This window comes from Mandrillus leucophaeus, unplaced genomic scaffold (assembly GCF_000951045.1).
Source record: "Mandrillus leucophaeus isolate KB7577 unplaced genomic scaffold, Mleu.le_1.0 Scaffold544, whole genome shotgun sequence".
In the NCBI taxonomy this organism is placed as follows: Eukaryota; Metazoa; Chordata; class Mammalia; order Primates; family Cercopithecidae; genus Mandrillus; species Mandrillus leucophaeus.
This window is the reverse complement of record NW_012105853.1, coordinates 295,887-313,690: the sequence shown is the minus strand read 5'-3', so window position 1 is coordinate 313,690 and position 17,804 is coordinate 295,887. Positions and strand designations below refer to the sequence as shown.

Sequence of the window (17,804 nt, the reverse complement as noted above, 5' to 3'; positions counted from 1 at the left end):
AAGCATTTTGTTATTTAGATAATCTCAGGTACAATGTATATAGAAAAGACAGAATATGCACTTGATTTTTAAATTTTTATTAACATTTTCAAAATAATGTATTGGTTCCCTAGCATTCTCCAAAGATATAACCAGTGATTCTTTTTGTATCATAAATTCATGGATTTAAAAATATTTGATCTGTTTCAATCCTTTCAACTCTTTCTTATGTTCAAATTGTTTCATCTTGATATAACCCCAGTAGTTACTTCTAAGTGTTTTATTGAAGTATGCTTTATATACTCCCTGGTAGTTAGTGAGAGCATCCTTGCTTTCTAGTATGATGAGGTGTGAGATGTTCCAAGCTCGTCTTGCTTCAAACCTGGAAACAGACTTTTTTTTTTTTTTTAAAGGCAACTCAGGTTTTTAAAATGGGAAATGGTAATTAGAGACCACAGTCTGGGTGCAAGTTGTGCTTATTGCAGTTAGGTCATTTTTTTCTAAGCCTTTTCAATGGATGAATCCAGAAAATGTGTTTCTTACAAACTCATGCATTCTTCTGCCATTTCCAGTGTATATTGAATGCTACTAGTTTTTTCCTTAACCACTTTCATCCTACATCTATAGTCCTTCCCCTCATGCCAAATATCTTGCCAGGAATTCTAATATAATTACTCATTTGTTTTTCAATTCACAATAAATGTGAGCCTCAGAATAATAATACCAGTACTTCTAACAACAATACTGAAAACAGTTAAAGATTTGTGTTGCAGCTTGTTGTCCTTAGGGACATCCCATATAGATGTACAATCAAATTATTATATGTTAGAGCTACTTGGAATAATTTCTATGTGGTTATGCCACAAACTCAGTTGGCTGATGGGTTTTTTGTTTCATTTTGTTTTTTTGAGGTATTGCTTTTTATTGTTTTGCTTTATAGTTATATGAACTATATGGTTCCAAGGGCAAGTCTACAAAACAAAGTTGTTCCAATTTAGTTTCTATTCCTATCTCGTCTGTTTCCTCCTTTTTTTATGTTTGGGAGATATACATAGACACATGTGTGCATGCATGCATGCACAGACAAATACGGTATGTTTGTACTACCATTCTGAGATAACAGGAGTGTCCTATCCATACTTTTTTCTGTTTGTTTTTTGTTAATTATATATTCTAGAAATTACTCCATAGCCGTACATAGAAATAGTCCTCTTTCTTTTTTCCTGTGCTTAGTATTCTATTGTGAGGATGTATTGTAGTTTATTCTGCCAGTCCTCTGTTGATACACATTTAGGTTGTTTGCAACAGTTTTTAGGTTGATTGCTTCATAAACCTATTCATAAATAGGGAATGCAATTTTTTATGATTGTTTTGGTTTTTTCATGCTTTGTCAGTTTTGAGAAGCAAGTTACATGTTTTAATTGTGTTTAGCTTTTTTTTTTTTTTTTTAACAGCAAGGAGTAGATTTATTCAGAGTCTCCCTCTGCCACATTTTAGTGCTGTTTGTATAAAGCAGCCCCTAAAACTCTAGTCATAACATCACATGTCACAGGAAGAGTGAGTAATCAATCTCCTGGCAAACATTGTTGGCATGCCCCAGGTATTAAAATGTTGCCAGGTGTTAACAACCTGGAGGCCTGGAATTCCTAATTGCTGTAATCAGAACCTGAAATTTTTAAAGTTTGAATCTCATTACAACCAAAGCCAGATTTGGTTCAGTTAGTTTAATTTTTCTATCATTTGAAGTTAGAAAAGAAAAAGAAAAACAACTGTAACATCAGTGTTGTTTATTATTCATCAAGAAGGTTTCAATGGCTGAAATTTAAAATGTAAATTAGCTATTAATCTAGAAAGCACAGTTTTTAGTTTTCAGCTGAGATGAATGTGTTTTTCTTATTCCTGGATCTGTAGCCATGCCTTTGAATTATGATCTCATTCACTTAGACACGCATTTTTCACTCTTCTTCTTTTGAGCTGTTAAAGATATTTTCTTCTGTCTTTCTTCTCAGCTTTACCTCTTGTTTTTTTTCTTACATGAACTCTTGACAATTCAGTAATCCTTACTCCTGGGACACAAAATGTTGAGAAGACAAAGGAGATTTATGCAAGTTTTCCCACTCTATCCAAAGAAAGGGTCTCTACTGGAACTCTTGAAAGTGATATTTGCTTTTCTAGCCCAGTGCCTTTGAAAGAAAAAACATGATGCAGAACTTTTCTCATTATCTAAGGTGTGTTCCTGGTGTCATTTCCCTCTCCCAACGGGACCACTTTTACCTAATACAAATCTGTATCCTCCACTACTCAAATGAAATACAACGCAATTGGCATCTTTTGTCTTTGATAACACATCTGCTCTAAGCACCAGTAATGCTGGAATGGAAAGCATGTTGCATTTCCTTTCTTCATTTCTCTGTTGGAGTTTGATGCTGATATTACTGAGATTTCTAATGGACAATATAGGGAGGAGAAGGCTGATTGATGGTAATTTATTGTACTACTACTGAGAAAAAAACACAACTCAGGGTATTGGTTCTATACGTCCAGATTTTTTGACTGAAATGTTAGATTTTACTTTTTTTTCTTTTCTTTAAAATTTCCAGCTTTTAAGTTCAGGGGCACATGTGCAGGATGTGCAGGTTTGTTACATAGGTAAATGTGTGCCATGGTGGTTTATGGCACAGATCATGCCATCACTTAGGTATTAAGCCCAGCATCCATTAGCTATTTTTCCTGATGCTCTCCCTCCTCCCAAACCCCCCGCCTGTGACAGGCCCCAGCGTGTGTTGTTCCTCACCATGTGTCCACGTGTTCTTATCATTCAGCTCCCACTTATAAGTGAGAGCACACGGCATTTGGTTTTCTGTTCCTTGTTAGTTTGCTTAGGATAATCGCCTCCAGCTCCATCCAGATCCCTGCAAAGGACATTATCTCATTCCTTTTTATGGCTGCACAGTATTCCATGGTATATAAAGAACCTTATGTTCTTTATCCAGTCTATCGTTGGTGGGCATTTAGGTTGTTCATTACAGCACTATTCACAACAGCAAAGATTTTACGTTTGTTTAGAAGACTTGATAAAGGTACCAAGTGTACTAAAGTGACGGTTCTTTTAGTGACGAAGCAGTAGGTTTGGTAGTTAAGATCATTGGAATCAGGGTTTCAGGGTTCAAATCCTGACTTCACCATTTGCTGAGCAGTTGTGGGCCACTTTCCTCTCCTCTCTGAGTTTCATTGTCCTTATCTGTAAAATGAAGTAATACTAGAACCCATAGGATACATTTTGAGTCTGTATGAGAGTTAAATGGAGTACTGCACATCAAGTGCCTGCAATATTATAATACAGATTGAGTATCCCAAATCTGGAATCCTGAAATGCTCTAAAATTTGAAACTTTTGAACACTCAAAGAAAGTGCTCATTGGAGCATTTCAAATTTCATATTTTTGGATTAGACATGGTCAACAGGTAAGTATAATGCAAATATTTCAAAATCCCCCAAAATCCAAAGTTTAAAACACTTCTGGTCCCAAACATTTTGGTTAAGGGATACTTCACCTGTAGTCACTTCATAAATGTCAGCTTTCCTCTCTCCTTCCACTTTCCCCTCCTTTCTTGTAACATCGTCCATGGAGTAAATTTCATTACCTAAACTTTTCTCCCAGTGATTTGCTGTTGACTTCTGTTATAAAACCAGAGATACATTCCCAACCAATACTTGCTCCCAGAGGGACTGATCTAAAACTACTCTGAAACAAAGTAATTAAAACTATTGCTGCTTGGAAATTGATTACCGAAGTGGTCATAGGTATCAGTTGTAGAACTCCCTACTGCTTTCTTCCTTTCTTTTCCTTACATCGCTATACAATAATACAGTGTTTCTTTCTACCCACCTCTCAAATAATGAACTGTTGAGGTTCAACGGAAATTTTCAAATATTGAAGCTCTGAAACTACTTCCCTTACAATAACACACTTCTACCAATAGATGCCACCCTTTCACTTCTTGAGTGCAGTCTCCCATGTGGCATTTGCTTACGGTAGAGCTTGCTGGCTGTGTAAAATGAATGATAAAATTACTGAACCAGGCCAGGTGAATGATGAAATTATTGAACCAGTGGCTTATGCCTATAATCCCAACTTTTTAGGAGGCTGAGGTCGGAGGATCACTTGAGCCCAGGAGTTCAAGGCCAGTCTGGGCAACATAGTGAGACCCCACCTCTACAAAAAAATAAAAGCACATTTTAAAAAGTTAGCCAGGCAGGGTGACATGTACCTGTGGTCCCAACTACTCAGGTGGTTGAGGTGGGAGGCTTGCTTGAACCCGAGAGTATAAGGTTTGCAGTGAGCCGTGATTGTGCCACTGCACTCGAGTTAGGGCAACAGAGCAAGATATTGTCTCAAAAAAAAAAAAAAAGAAAAAAGAAAAAGAAAAAGAAAACAGTTACCGAATCACTTTAGAAATCTGACATTGTGTGAAGTGAGTTTCTTTGAAAATAGGGAAATCTTGTAACACAGACCAGTAGAATGAACATTACATTACATCAGAAGAAGGGTGAATGGCCCAGGCTTTAGCTGGAACCTTGGGTGAGTCAGCCTTCTCTTTGAAGTTTAGTTTGTGGTCTGTAAAAATTAAATGTAATAGTACCTATCCTGCTTTTCCCACAGGGTTGGAGAAAGGATCAAATGAAATATATGTTGGGTTATTTGCACTAAGTTTACTTTCAGAATTTTGGTAGAATTTTATTAGCCAAGAATTATAAGGCCGTTGATGTTTATTTTTGGTTCATTGTGTATTAAGTATTATCACTTATTTTTATTTCACATTTTATTTTGCTATTACAAAAAAATTAGCTCTTCGAATGATGACACATAATTCAGAAGTGAGGAAGCCAAGGGAGCAGTTAAGCCTGGATACCTGGTATGACTTCGTTTGCTGATGATAGTAATTATTATCATCACTTTAGATTTAGGTAGCATTTAATATAGTTAAAGGTGCATTCATATTTTGTTCTTTTGTTTGGCAATGCTTACAGTGTTTCTGTGAGGTAGCAGGGTGGGGGTTCTTATCCTCTTATAGTTTGAGGAAATGGAGCCCAGAGACATTTTACAAAGGCATCTTTCCTACTTTGTGCCAGAATCAGGTCTGGAACCCAAACCCGTAAGTGGCTTCCTGTCTCCATTCATTCGTGAGTGTGTGTGTTTTCTCACATGAAAAAAAACAAAAACAAAAACTATGCTTACATACTAAAAAACCAATGTTATAAACCAGGAAAAAGAATCTTCTTTCAAATAACATGTGATAGGGACTACAGTAACCAGGAAGAATGATTTCAGGTTTATTGTATCTTCCTGGGAATTTCGTGACATTAGAGGAGTTATTTTTTCTTAACTCAGAGTGTTTTTTTTCATGCTTATTGAGAACACAATGCAGATTGACAAACTTTGTATTTCATTAATTGTTTATGCAAACAATTCTTCTTCTTGGAGCAATTTAATTTGTACTTTCTTTTGCTGTTCTTATTTACTTTCTAATTACGGATTGTACAGTAATTTTGCTGTTGTCAGAAAATGTCATTTATTTTATTTTAGTTTTTTTGAGAAGGAGTCTCGCTCTGTCGCCCAGGCTGGAGTGCAGTGGCCCAATATCCGCTTAGTGCAACCTCCACCTCCCGGGTTCAAATAATTCTCCTGCCTCAGCCTCCTGAGTAGCTGAGATTACAGGCGCATGCCACCATGCCTGGCTAAGTTTTATATTTTTAGTAGAGATGAGGTTTCACCATGTTGGCCAGGCTAGTCACGAACTCCTAACCTCAGGTAATCCGCCTGCCTCAGCCTCCCAGAGTGCTGCCTGGCCTAATTTGCTTTTCTTACTCCAGTATTAGATAATGAATATGTTTAGTAATCTTCATATTGGTTGCTCATTATCTTGTCTAATTTTAAATTTTATTGGCAGAGACACTTGGTCTCTTAAGACTACATTGTGGAATTTGAGAAGGAAATGATGAAAATATCAGTTATTTAATGCTTATTGTGTATTAGGTCCCTGTACATGTTTTGCATGGGTTATTTGAACTAAGTTTACTTTCAGAATTTTGGTAGAATTTTATTTCCAATGATAAATAAATGCTTTGAGACACTAGGTGACCAGAGATGCTAGGTGACCACCTCCCACCCTTGGCATGTGATTAATAAATGACAGACTATTATTTTTCTCAGAAGAATACACACTTGTTTGCATGAGAATGGTTATATATGTGCTGATGGTAAACATTTATCTAACTCAGATGCTACATCTTTTCTTTCTCTTAACGTGTGCAGCCCTTAGCGAATTGCCATAGCATGCAGGTACTCAGAATGTATTATTTGATAATGTTATTTGATCCCATTGTGCACTCTTTGGAAAACTTTTTAAATCTCTTCAGATTTTCTTTTTGTAATATCTATTCATTTATGTGTGTAGGAATATGTTAATTGGGCTATAATTTCATAGATGTGGAATTTAGATTTCTTCTCTGCTTCTTTGGTAAAACTGTAGTAAAAACATTGATTGGAAATACAGTGTTGGGAATTCCCTTGATCGAATTGGATAAAGCATAAAGCATTTAGCAAAGTGCCTGTCATTCCTACTCTATTATTAATACGTGGGTTCCTTTTGGAGTGACGGCTTATTTATAGTGAAGGAGAGCAGTGGATTGGGAATCAGATCTCAGCTCTGACTGTAACTAGCTTTATGTCCTTAAGTAAGCCACCTAACCTTTCTGGGAATGCGTCTCTCTCATAGAGCTCATATGAGCCTAAAATAAAGAGCTTTCGTAAAGTGTATAAAAGATGCTCAGTATATATAAGGTTCTTTTCCTGTTCTTTTAAAAGCAGAGAAATGCTTAGGACATCCAGGACACCAACATGAGCATCAAAGGCAGTCTAATATACCGACCAAGAGCAGATAGACTTGGATTCATTGCTGGTTTCATTATTTATGGGACCAGTAACTCTAGGCTTGTCACCAACCTAGAATGAAGACACTAATCATATTTACCTCTGAGTTATCGAGAAGATTAAATTTTAAAATGCTGTTAAAGTGCTTAGCAGAGTATCTGACACAGAGTAGGCATTCAGTAAATTTTCACGTGTAACACTTAGGGTGGGAGACGTGGATGAACTACCAGAAAAGGGAAAGATACCGAAGTGGGCTGCCCCCAAAAAACGAAGGTAAAAGGAAGACCCACACTTATTTTACACTTTTATTGCAGGCCCTGCTAGTTCACACATAGTTTGCTTTGTGATTTTTTTTTTTTTTTTTGGAGACGGAGTCTTGTTCTGTTGCCCAGGCTGGAGTGCAGTGGCGTAATCTTGGCTCACTGCAACCTCCACCTCCCAGTTTCAAGCGATTCTCCTGCCTCAGCCTCCCAAGTAGCTGGAACTACAGGTGCCTGCCACCACACCCGGCTAATTTTTGTATTTTTAGTAGAGACGGGGTTTCGCCATGTTGGCCAGGCTGGTCTCGAACTCCTGACCTCAGGTGATCCATCCAGCTAGGCCTCCCAAAGTGCTGGAATTACACGCATGAGCCACTGCACCCGGCTGTGATATTTATTTTATACCTAAGATGAGCTTAATTGTGTTATGACTTTCTTGTTCCTAGGGTGAGCTTAATTCTGTTATGACTTTCTTGTTCCTAGGGTTTAAATATCAAGGATACTGACTGAAACATTGACAGACCTTTTGTGTTTTCTCTCATTGCTTCCCTTCTATGCCTGCCTGGAGGCTGTAAGTCCTGAAAGTTCCCACATAGATTTTTTTTTTTTAAACAGTTTTATCCTGATGGTACATTTGTTAATGTAAAATAGCTCAAGTAACTGTGTGTATGTGTGAAAGCGACAGAGAGAGACAGAGAGAGCTGATGGAATCCATCAGCTGCTGAGTGCACCCTTTTGTCTAGCAGAGTTCACATTACACAGAGCATTGAATCAGAGGGTGGCCAGCAGCTGGAGGGAGGGCAAACTTGAATCTACTTTATAGACCCACTGATCACTTCCATTTGCCCTTTACTTAGGAGAAAATACACAGCAAAAACTGTTCTAGGATTTTGTAGCCTTTAGACATGGATGCATCTAGTTTAATAAATCTTAATGTAGTGTTATTAAAAATGAGGTAAAGTCAGAAAATTTTCTACCCCCTCCCAACTGTTCTTATTCCCAGATATGGCAGGACCAAGCATAAAGTTATTTTCACACGTTGGGAAGAAACGTTCTATTCCAATTTCAAGTGGAGGTTTTCCACTTTTGGAAGTGCCGCTGAGACTGCAATTATAAACTACAACTATTCTTTTAAAACAGTTCCTGGGATGAATTAAGATCTTGTGGTAAAAATACCATATACAATCTGTCACATTATCTGTGGAACTCTTCCCTATGCCAGCTTGGTCAGTGAGGGTAACAGCTGCCCAGAGTTCATTGCTAAAGGGATGTTTAACAATGGTACTCTGAATTCAGCACTTCATATTAGAATAGTGCGTGAGTTCCTGGTATTCGGTTAATAGAGTTTTACGTACAGTGATATAGAAAATATGTGATGCACAGGATTTCAGCTTTTTAAGAATTCTCACCACTTCTCCCATCTCAATTTTGTTATTGTGGAAAATGAAGATCCCACAGGAAAGCCAAGTGTGTAGTCCTCATTCCCTGACTTCTGGCTTTGTATTCCATCACTCTCCACTTCCTTCCCCTCCCCTGTCTACACTGTTCACCTGGGCCTAAACATGTCCGAAAGACTGCAGCCTCAAGGAAAGCTTCAAGTTAGACTAGATGACCTTTAAGGTTTTGTTAATCCTGAGAATCTGTTTGGCCACATCAGTGAGCTCTTTTGTATCTACTCAAATGTGATAGAACAGACGAGCATTCAGAGTAAGAGGATCTTCCTAGGCTCGGTGCAGAGAGAACAGGCAGCAGTGCTGTCCCATGGCTATTGATTACACATCTCGCCCTGGGGGTGTGCCCTGGGGGTGTGTGGGGACTGGGGAAGGGGGAACCAGTTTGGCCTGTGGCACTTGGGATTTTTATACTTTGAACTACTGAATGGGTCTGAGTTCTCCAGCTCTTCACAGATCCCACCACTTCCTGGTGGTTGTTTTATGATGGCCTGTTGAGCTTATTTCTGTTGTCTTTGCCAGTCTCTAAAAACATTTGTGTTTGTGATCTCTGATTTAACCAGTCTCCAGTTCACAGTCATTTAGGTAGCATTCAGCTTTTTAATATTAATAAATATTGCTTTAATAAGAACATCTTTGCATGGTGTATCCTTAGAATTAATTCCTGCAGTAGAATTATTGGGTCAACCTGTTTATAAATTTGAAATTTTGATATATATTGTTAAATTTCCCCATCGTTTTTGGTATGTGAATTGTCACTTTATGTTATTTACCAAATTTTCCATGTAATTCTTACTTTCTTTATTGATTTTAAAGACTTCTTCAGTTGTCAAGTCGGGTTATGAGCCTTTTAATATATGTGGTAAAGATATTCTCCTAGAATATATTTTAAAGCTTTGTATAAGGTATCTAACTTCAGACATTTAAATTTTTATATATTTTTATTTATTAGCTTTTTTTTGTGGTTTCTGGAATTTTATGTCATGTTTGAAAAAGTTTTTCACATTCTAAGATTACAAAAGTATTAACCCCTACTTTGTTTTAGAATGTTCATTATGATTTTCTTTCTCAATATTTAATCTATCAGGTATTTGTCTTGGTGTTAAGAGTAAGGCAGCAATTGAGCTTTATATTTTTCTAACAACCCAGAATTTAAAAAAATACATAGTTAATTTAGAATTACCAAATCTTAATAGCTTATAGTATCTAAAAGTGGCTTGTTTTCACAGATAGAAAGTTTCCACTTCAAATGAGTTTTAATGTTTTTCGAGTTTTAAAACCTCTAGAAAGAAACTGAACAGAACACCATATTGGTTTTGGCATTAACCTTAATGCATCTCCAATAGGCTGATTCTACAGAATTTGATCCAAAGTACTTCTATGTCTTGATCCTTTTTTTGCCAAGCAAAATTGATTATTTCTAACCAAAAGGCCTTTAGTGCTAGACTGAAAGAAGAGTAAGGGGGTCCTCCTGTGCTGGTTGTACTTTACGTAATTTGGCATCAAGTACAATGCTTTTTTTTTTTCTCTTTAGTTTCTTTCTCTTCACTAGCCTCTGATGGTCCAGGCCTCTTGTTGCTGAGGGGCTTTTTGGGAGACAAATTCAAATCCTTTCTGTCTAGCTCATTGTTATTGTATCTTTTCGCGCTTTCCTTTTTTCATGGTAGTGCAGTAAGTGGGTGACAGTTATTACTAGCTTCTCTTGTACAGTGGGATTTAGCTGTGGGTTGATTTGTTGCGCTGGTATGTTTTCAACTGCGACAATGCATTTCTCTATCACATAGATTATCTTTGTAGCTTCATTAGAGGTGTTTTAGTTCCTCTTTTGAATATTTATCTGAGTATCTTAGTACCTTGGCAGTCCCACTATCCTAAATTATTATAGTGCCTTTTAAAGTAAATTTTGTCTTTGAGGCTTATGTTTAGGTCAGGCTTGCAGGCAGGGAGACAGATTATGCCCTTGTGGTTGAGAGGCATATAGTGGTTAAAACCACTGGAGTTATTCTGTTAGGGCTCATAGCCTATCTGCTCTACCTGTTATGTCACCCATCTAACCCTTGATTGTCTTATCTATCAAACATGGTAAAGTCATACCTCTCATAGGGCTGTTGTGAGTATCAAATGAGATACAGGTTGCGTCATCCCAAATCCGAAAATCCAAAATCCAAAGCACTTCTGGTCCCAGGCATCTTGGATAAGGGATACTAAAACTGTAATGCATGTAAAGCACCTTTAGGACAATGGTCCTTATTGCTGGCCTGCAATAAGCACTTAATAAATGTTATTATTTTCTTCTTTTTTGGTGTTGGTTTGCTCTTCTACAATGTTACTATTTGTTTAACCTTCTAGTTCTAAAAAAACACTCTCATTATAGAAAATTTAGAGACTGAAGAAAAGCTTAAAGAAGAAAATGTCTCTTACAACTCTTCCACTCCCCCAGCAATAATAATTACATTTTAACATTTCCTTCCAGTTTTTTATACTTAATATTATTTTACACAACTGAGATCATTCTACATGCATAATAAATCTTGATTTCTTTTCACTTAACATGCCTTAAACATTTTCTCATATCATTAAAAACACTTGTGAAATCATTTTTAAGGGTTACATGATAGCCTATCACATTATATTTTTTTGGTTGATTTAATCATTCTCTTTTTACTTGGCATTTAACATTTGGTGCTTTTTTGGTTGGAGTTGGGTTGTTTTCAGGTCATTCTAATGTATTAAGCCAGGCTTTTTTCTTGTCAACAGGAGGTTTGGGGATTGAGTCTTTTTGTTTGTTTTTGTTGTTACGTTTTTTTTGCCTGTTGAGTGTATGAATTAAGCTGGGGTTTTAACCATCAGCACCTGCGCTCTCAGACCACCACCCTTTCTGGACAATCTCCATGCTCTGCTTTTTAACCTTTTTCTGATGAGTTTGTTTTCTTCTGTGCTAGAAGAAAGATGAATGGAGACTATGATTGGTGTTTAGGTTTCTGACCCAGCAGTGCCGTGTGAATGCCCAGGAGCTAGCCAAGGTCAACACCACTGCCTATTAATGGCCTTTTACTGAAGTAGTCATGCCGAGCAGTTTCTGGTGAGAAGACTATCCTAGATTGTTCTTGACAGGGTACACTATTTTTGTTTCAACTTCTTATTTTTCCTGTAAAGCTTGGTTTAAAGTATGTTGAGACTGAATTTATTTGTGCTTTGGAATATAATGAGATTTTGTGCTCCTTTCTTTCAGAAAACTAGCCAAGAACAGTAGTCTGAAAAAGACATATGTATCCAAAATTGCCAGGGAAACCTGCTGTGTAGATACGCTTTCTGAGAAACCACATGGCAAATGAATGTCATCTTTGTCTCAGAACCACAGTAGCCTGGTTCTGCTGGTGGATTGTGCTAGCGGATTTGAGCTTGGTTTTTAACTCAGTTATTGAAATGGCTTTGAGAGCAGGACTTAAATGCCTGTGGTTTGTGACCCCAAGAGGCTGCTTAAAACAGTATCAGCCTGTGTGAGCCTAAGACCGTTTTTCATTTCCTTTGTTTGGTTCGGAGACTGCTTGATCCATGGCTGCTTGGCAGGCTTCTTCTTTAACGTTCATTCTCATGGCCATTTATTCTCTGATATTAAACTACAGGATGATTTTAATCTCAACTACATGGAGAGAAAAAGAGATGAGTCCAGACTGGCTCAGAAATGGATCCTAAGAACTACAATAAGTATCATAGCACCTTAACCCCTAGGAAGGGCTGTTCCAAGGTTACTTCTATGCGGCTTCACTGTAAGCACAGGTGACAAATGGGCATGTCTTAAATTCCTAGAAGCCATTGTCTCTCTCAATCAGCTGTTCCAACACTGTATCAGAGAATGATAAACTTTCAGGATTGAAAAGGGTCTTAAAGGACATATTTTCCAGCTCTTGCTATATTTCCAACAAGAGGCATCATTTCACATTTGCTTGACTACCTCCAGTCATTTCTGAGAAGAGGGAATTCCACAAGTTGGAAGTAGTTCACATCATTGCTCAAAGCTCTGTGTAAAGATAGTAGGGTTTTTTGTTTTGTTTTGTTTTACTTTGTTTTTCGGCCAAAATTTGTCCCCAGGGAACTTCTATCCATGAAATTTTGATTACTTCTCACAGGAACTTTAGCAAAAGTTAGTTGGGATTATCTGGATTTTCCATTTTGCAGATAGAGAAAGCCACCATCTCTTTCCCCTTACTACTTAGTACTGTGGTAACTCGGGTTGAGGAAAATTTGCCAGCTCATTGTTACAAAGGCAAGTCACTAAATCATGGCTTCTCTGTATGCTAACACTGCCCAGCATATAGGCTTTACTGCTGTCTGTGCTTCATTCTCTCTCTGTTTAGCTGAGAGAATGAGTGTGAAAGCACTTAGCCAATAATAGTAGATGTTGCGTGACATTTCATTAAAAGTGCAGACTCCTGGCCAGGCGTGGGGTTCACACCTGTAATCCAAGGACTTTGAGAGGCCAAAGCGGGAAGATCCCTTGAGCCCAGGAGTTCGAGACCAGCCTGAGCAACATAGCTAGACCCTGTCTCTACAAAAAATTAAAAAATTAGCCAGGCATGGTGGTGCCTACCTGTAGTCCTAGCTACTCAAGAGGCTGAGGCAGGAGGGTCACTTGAGCCCAGGAGTTTGAGGCTGCAGTAAGCTATGATTGCACCACTGCACTCTAGCCTGGGTGACAGAGGGAGACCCTATCTTTTTTTTTTTTTTTTAAAAAGGAAAAAGTACAGACTCCAGAGTCAGACAGAACCCGATTCAATTTTGATTTCAACCACTTGTGGGCTGTGTTAACCTCAATGGATTATATAATTCTTCAAACCTCAAATTCCCCATCTGTAGCACTGGGTTAATAATTACAGCTGTAAGATTTAATGAAGAGCAAATGAGATTAATACATGTAAAATACTTAATGTATGGCTGCTAATAATGAACAGTTAATGCTTAAAAAATTCTGGCTTTTATTATTGCTATTGTTACTATTCCTGTAATCACTGTACAACAAGGTCCCTTGAATCCTGCCCTCTCATCAAGGCAATACAGGCAAGGCTTAACCTGTCCCACATATCCTCGTGATTTCTCCTCTCCATAGGACTACCCTTGGTATTCATTTTCACCTGATTTACCAAGAATAGCAATATCAGCATCAAAAGAAGGGGTGGGGATGGGCATGCACACAATTTCTCTGGCCCCTAGATATCCCTGCTTCTCTTACATGGGGAGGTTTCAGGAGTGACCTCGGTATTCTGCGGTGTTGTCAGAACTGGAGGTTGGGCGTTAACTTTTTTTTCTTATTTTCCTGCCTTTAGGGAAAACACCTATATTCAAAAATACCGTGGTTGTCTCTATTTTCAGAGATGGTTTCATCCTCTGTGGCTCTGTCATTTGAGTATGTGTTTTTAACAGTCTAGCTCTTTCTACTTTGTTCTTGTGATCTAGATTTCTTAGTGGTCAGTTTTGTTTGGTTTCACTCCAGATTAATGCAGGTCTCTGCCACTTCCCAAGACATCTTAATTTCATGTACATTTTAAAATTTATTGGCATCAAGTTTTAGATTTTAAAATTTACGGTATCTGTATTTATAGCTTGCTTTTTCATTCCTGTTATTTGTTTCTTCTTTTTTGGGGGGGTTGGGGATCAGTCTTATCAAAGTGTAATTTTTTTTAAGCCCAAACCAGCTTTTGGTTTTGTTAATCCTTGCTACTGCACGTTAACTTTTGCATTCATTAATTTATGTTCTTACATCTTTTTCTTCTTTCTGCTTTCTATGGGTTTATTTTTCTTTTCTTCACTTGGACAATTCAGCTTACTAATTTTTAATTATCTTTCTTTTCTTTTTCTTTCTTTTCCTTTTCCCTAAGACGGAGTCTTGCACTGTTGCCCAGGCTGGAGTGCAGTGGCGTGATCTTGGCTCACTGGCTGCAACCTCCGCCTCCCAGGTTCAAGCGATTCTCCTGTCTCAGCCTCCCGAGTAGCTGGGACTAGAGGTGCGCACCACCATGCCTGGCTAAATTTTGTATTTTTAGTAGAGGTGGGGTTTCACCATGTTGGCCAGGCTGGTCTGGAACTCCTGACCTCATGATCTGCCTGCCTCGACCTCCTAAAGTCCTGGGATTACAGGTGTGAGCCACCATGCCCGGCCCAATTATCTTTCTTTTCGAACATACATTTAAGGCTGTAAAATTTCCTTTAAATATTATTTCAACTACCTTCCACAATTTTTGATATGTAGTATTTTTTGTAAAGTCAGGTTTGTTGAGGTTTAATTTATATGCTATAAAACATGCTCCTTTTAAGTGTACAGTTGGATAAGTTTTAATAGAAATATACAGTTGTATAAATACCACCATAATCAAGCTATAGAACATTTCTAATATCCTATCAAGTTCCCTTATGACCTGTGTTTTGTCCCTAAAGTTTTGTCTTTTCTAGGATGTCAGATGCATGGAATTGTGCAGTATACAGACTTTTGTGTTTGGCCTCATTCACTTAGCATACTGTTTTGAGATTTGTTCATTTATTGCATATGTCTGGAGTTTGTTCCTTTTTATTGCTGAGTAGTTTCCATTATATGGATATTACCAGAATTTATCTGTTCACCACTAATTTATTTTCAGTGGGAGAAAATGAGAGTGTTTTAATTCTGCACTTGGACTGTAAATATCATCCAGACTTTTCTGGATTGGAAAGTATCTTGGCATTTCTCAAATATAAATATTTATTTAGGTTTTATCGTTTTGGAAGTTTTTCCATTAGTGGGCAAACATGAACTCATGTGTGTTCACTTGCACCCTTTCCTCCCTGTAGCAGTCTGGGTTCAGAGAGGAGATAGAAACCACACAGTAGGTTAAAGAAGGGAAGTTTAATGTAATAAGTATTACCTATGATAAAAGTGTAACTATCAGATATGAAGAAACTCTGTAGGGTTCCCTAAGGCTGAGGGCATATATCCAAGGAAGGACAAACTGCCAGGGCTTCAGACCTCATTGGAGAAGATGTGATTCAGCCCATGGAATCACAGGGGAGTTTGCTGGTTTGACAAGACTGGAGCTGATCCAAAGTCTCTGGGCAAGCCCTCGTTTACCCTCTGGAGTGCCGGCAGAGAGCAGGCCATCCAGTGGGTTACTGGCCATCCAGTGGGTAGTGGGGTCTGGGCCCACCTAGAACACAAGAGCTATGTGGAGGCTTTGGTGTCCATGTCAGCTGAACTCCCAAAACGTTAGGGTAGGCTGAGCCTGCAAGGTCACAGAAAGACCATGTTCTAGGCTGTAGCTGGGCCACAGTGTTGATGGTCCTCACAGCCACATTGCCAGCTGTCATGCTGGATACTTAGGACAGCCTCTTCCTCCCAGTGCTCTACTGAGAAAACTTCATAGCACACGTTCTTCAGAGAAATGCTTATCACAGAGTGCATCTAGAAGGGTGCACTTGGATCTTAGAGGTAACACACTCTCCCTATTCTTTTAAAAATAAGTACTATCAAGTCGAGAGCAGTAATAACTATATGCTTGTACTATTAACAGTCAGACCCTTCATGAGGGGAAAAGAGTTTATGAAAATTAGAACTTGCATAATTTTAAGTAACAAAGATATGTTTATAGACAAATAGAACTGTACCTTCCCATGGGACCTGTATGTTATATACTAATCATGATATTGTCACTATTCTCCCCTCTCCCAGTCATTGGAATCATAGATTCCAAGTTGTAAGTCAGACCTCAGATTGGAAGCACTTTCTTTCTTCAAGATGTTTGCTCATTATAGAAAACCTTTAGGCAGCACATTTTAAAGAAGAGTTTTATACCAGAGAAGCTAAGTGTTTTTAACTCTGAGTCTAGACGAGCTTACTGCTAGGAATATGGTGTTTAAACCTTTCAAAATGAAAAACTAGGACACATGGTCTTTACAAAATTTTTTTCTGGTGTAGGAATTTATACACATTTGAGAAGTATTACCATGGCATAAATTAATTCACATTTGATTATACGAATTAAACAGTTGCCGAAAAGAATAAAGGACTATCCTAAAATATTTAAGCTATATATAAACTAATGCTTTTACAGAATAAGGATTAAACCCATCTTTTTTAGAGTCTTTAACAGAAAAATGAGCAAATGATAAAAATTCATATTTAGCAGTTTGAAGGTCTTACACACACACACACACACACACATATACACACACACACACACACACACACCCCTACCCCTATCTAGACCTAATTTATGTTTTTGACACTGTAGAGAGTTCAGGTCCTAAGACTTTATGGCCGTTATAAAAAGATTCTGACAAGCTTTGCAGAATTCTTGTCTGCTTTTGTTGTGGATTTTTTTTTTCTTTCAAAGGATTGCTTGAGAGGATATTTCTTTTTTGGGTATTTAGGTTGTGAATCTCTCACCCTTCATTACATGGGAGTACCTAGCAGTAAGGCTTACAGAATGTTATATACTTTCCAGAAACTGAGTGCTGTGTACTTGCAATCTTTTCCACTTTAAGAAAGCCCCAATTTTAAAAATTCGACCTGCAAAGTAGCTTACTTAGGGAATTTCTATTTGTATTCTTGACAAGTTTTCTGTAAGCATTTTTTTCTTTTATGTGTTTAAAATTGGATCCTATTTAGTCTGAAGATGCGTTTTAAGACTGCATCTATTAAATAAAGTGAGATCAATTTGCATTTTAGCTTTCAAATTTTGCTTGGGATTCTTTGGGCTTTTTTTATTTGGCAGGAAGAGAGAGAAGAAGCTTGGCCTTTTTTGCTGTCTTGGAAATTTCCAGCCCAAGAAAGCATACAGAGGCATAGCTCGCAGGATTTCTTATGTGATTAGCTAGCTCTTTTCCTGAATTATTAAGCTGCATTAAAACAGCAGCTCAGTGCAGTTGGTGTTTTAGGTTTTCATACCTTCTGAAAGATTAATATTCCTACAAGAATGAGGTTACTTTTGATGCCTCCCTTTAGTGCTTTCAAACATCAAGAGCCTTGCATTCTTGTACTCTACCTTCTGTAGACATTTACAATTATTCTAGGAGGTGTAATGGGTGCTTACTAACTTCTTGAAAGTGTTTCTCTCACAGATTGGCTTCCTTAAATGTGAAATTTATACACCAATTTAAAACTACAGTGTCCCCCTTGTCAATGGGGGAATATGTTCCAGGACCCCCACTGGA

General features: G+C 37.8%; 1 protein-coding gene across 3 annotated transcripts in view; it reads left to right on the top strand.

The window, feature by feature from the left end:
* Positions 1-17,804, top strand: part of STK4 (serine/threonine kinase 4) — a 107,518-nt gene that overhangs the window by 69,052 nt on the left and 20,662 nt on the right. Inside the window, exon 11 of one of the 3 annotated variants that reach the window (XR_001007944.1) lies at positions 11,857-11,951. The exons of the other annotated variants lie outside the window; for them this stretch is intronic. The gene's annotated coding sequence lies outside the window, so the exon portion shown is untranslated. The remainder of the gene's footprint in view (positions 1-11,856; positions 11,952-17,804) is intronic. 3 annotated transcript variants of the gene reach the window in all.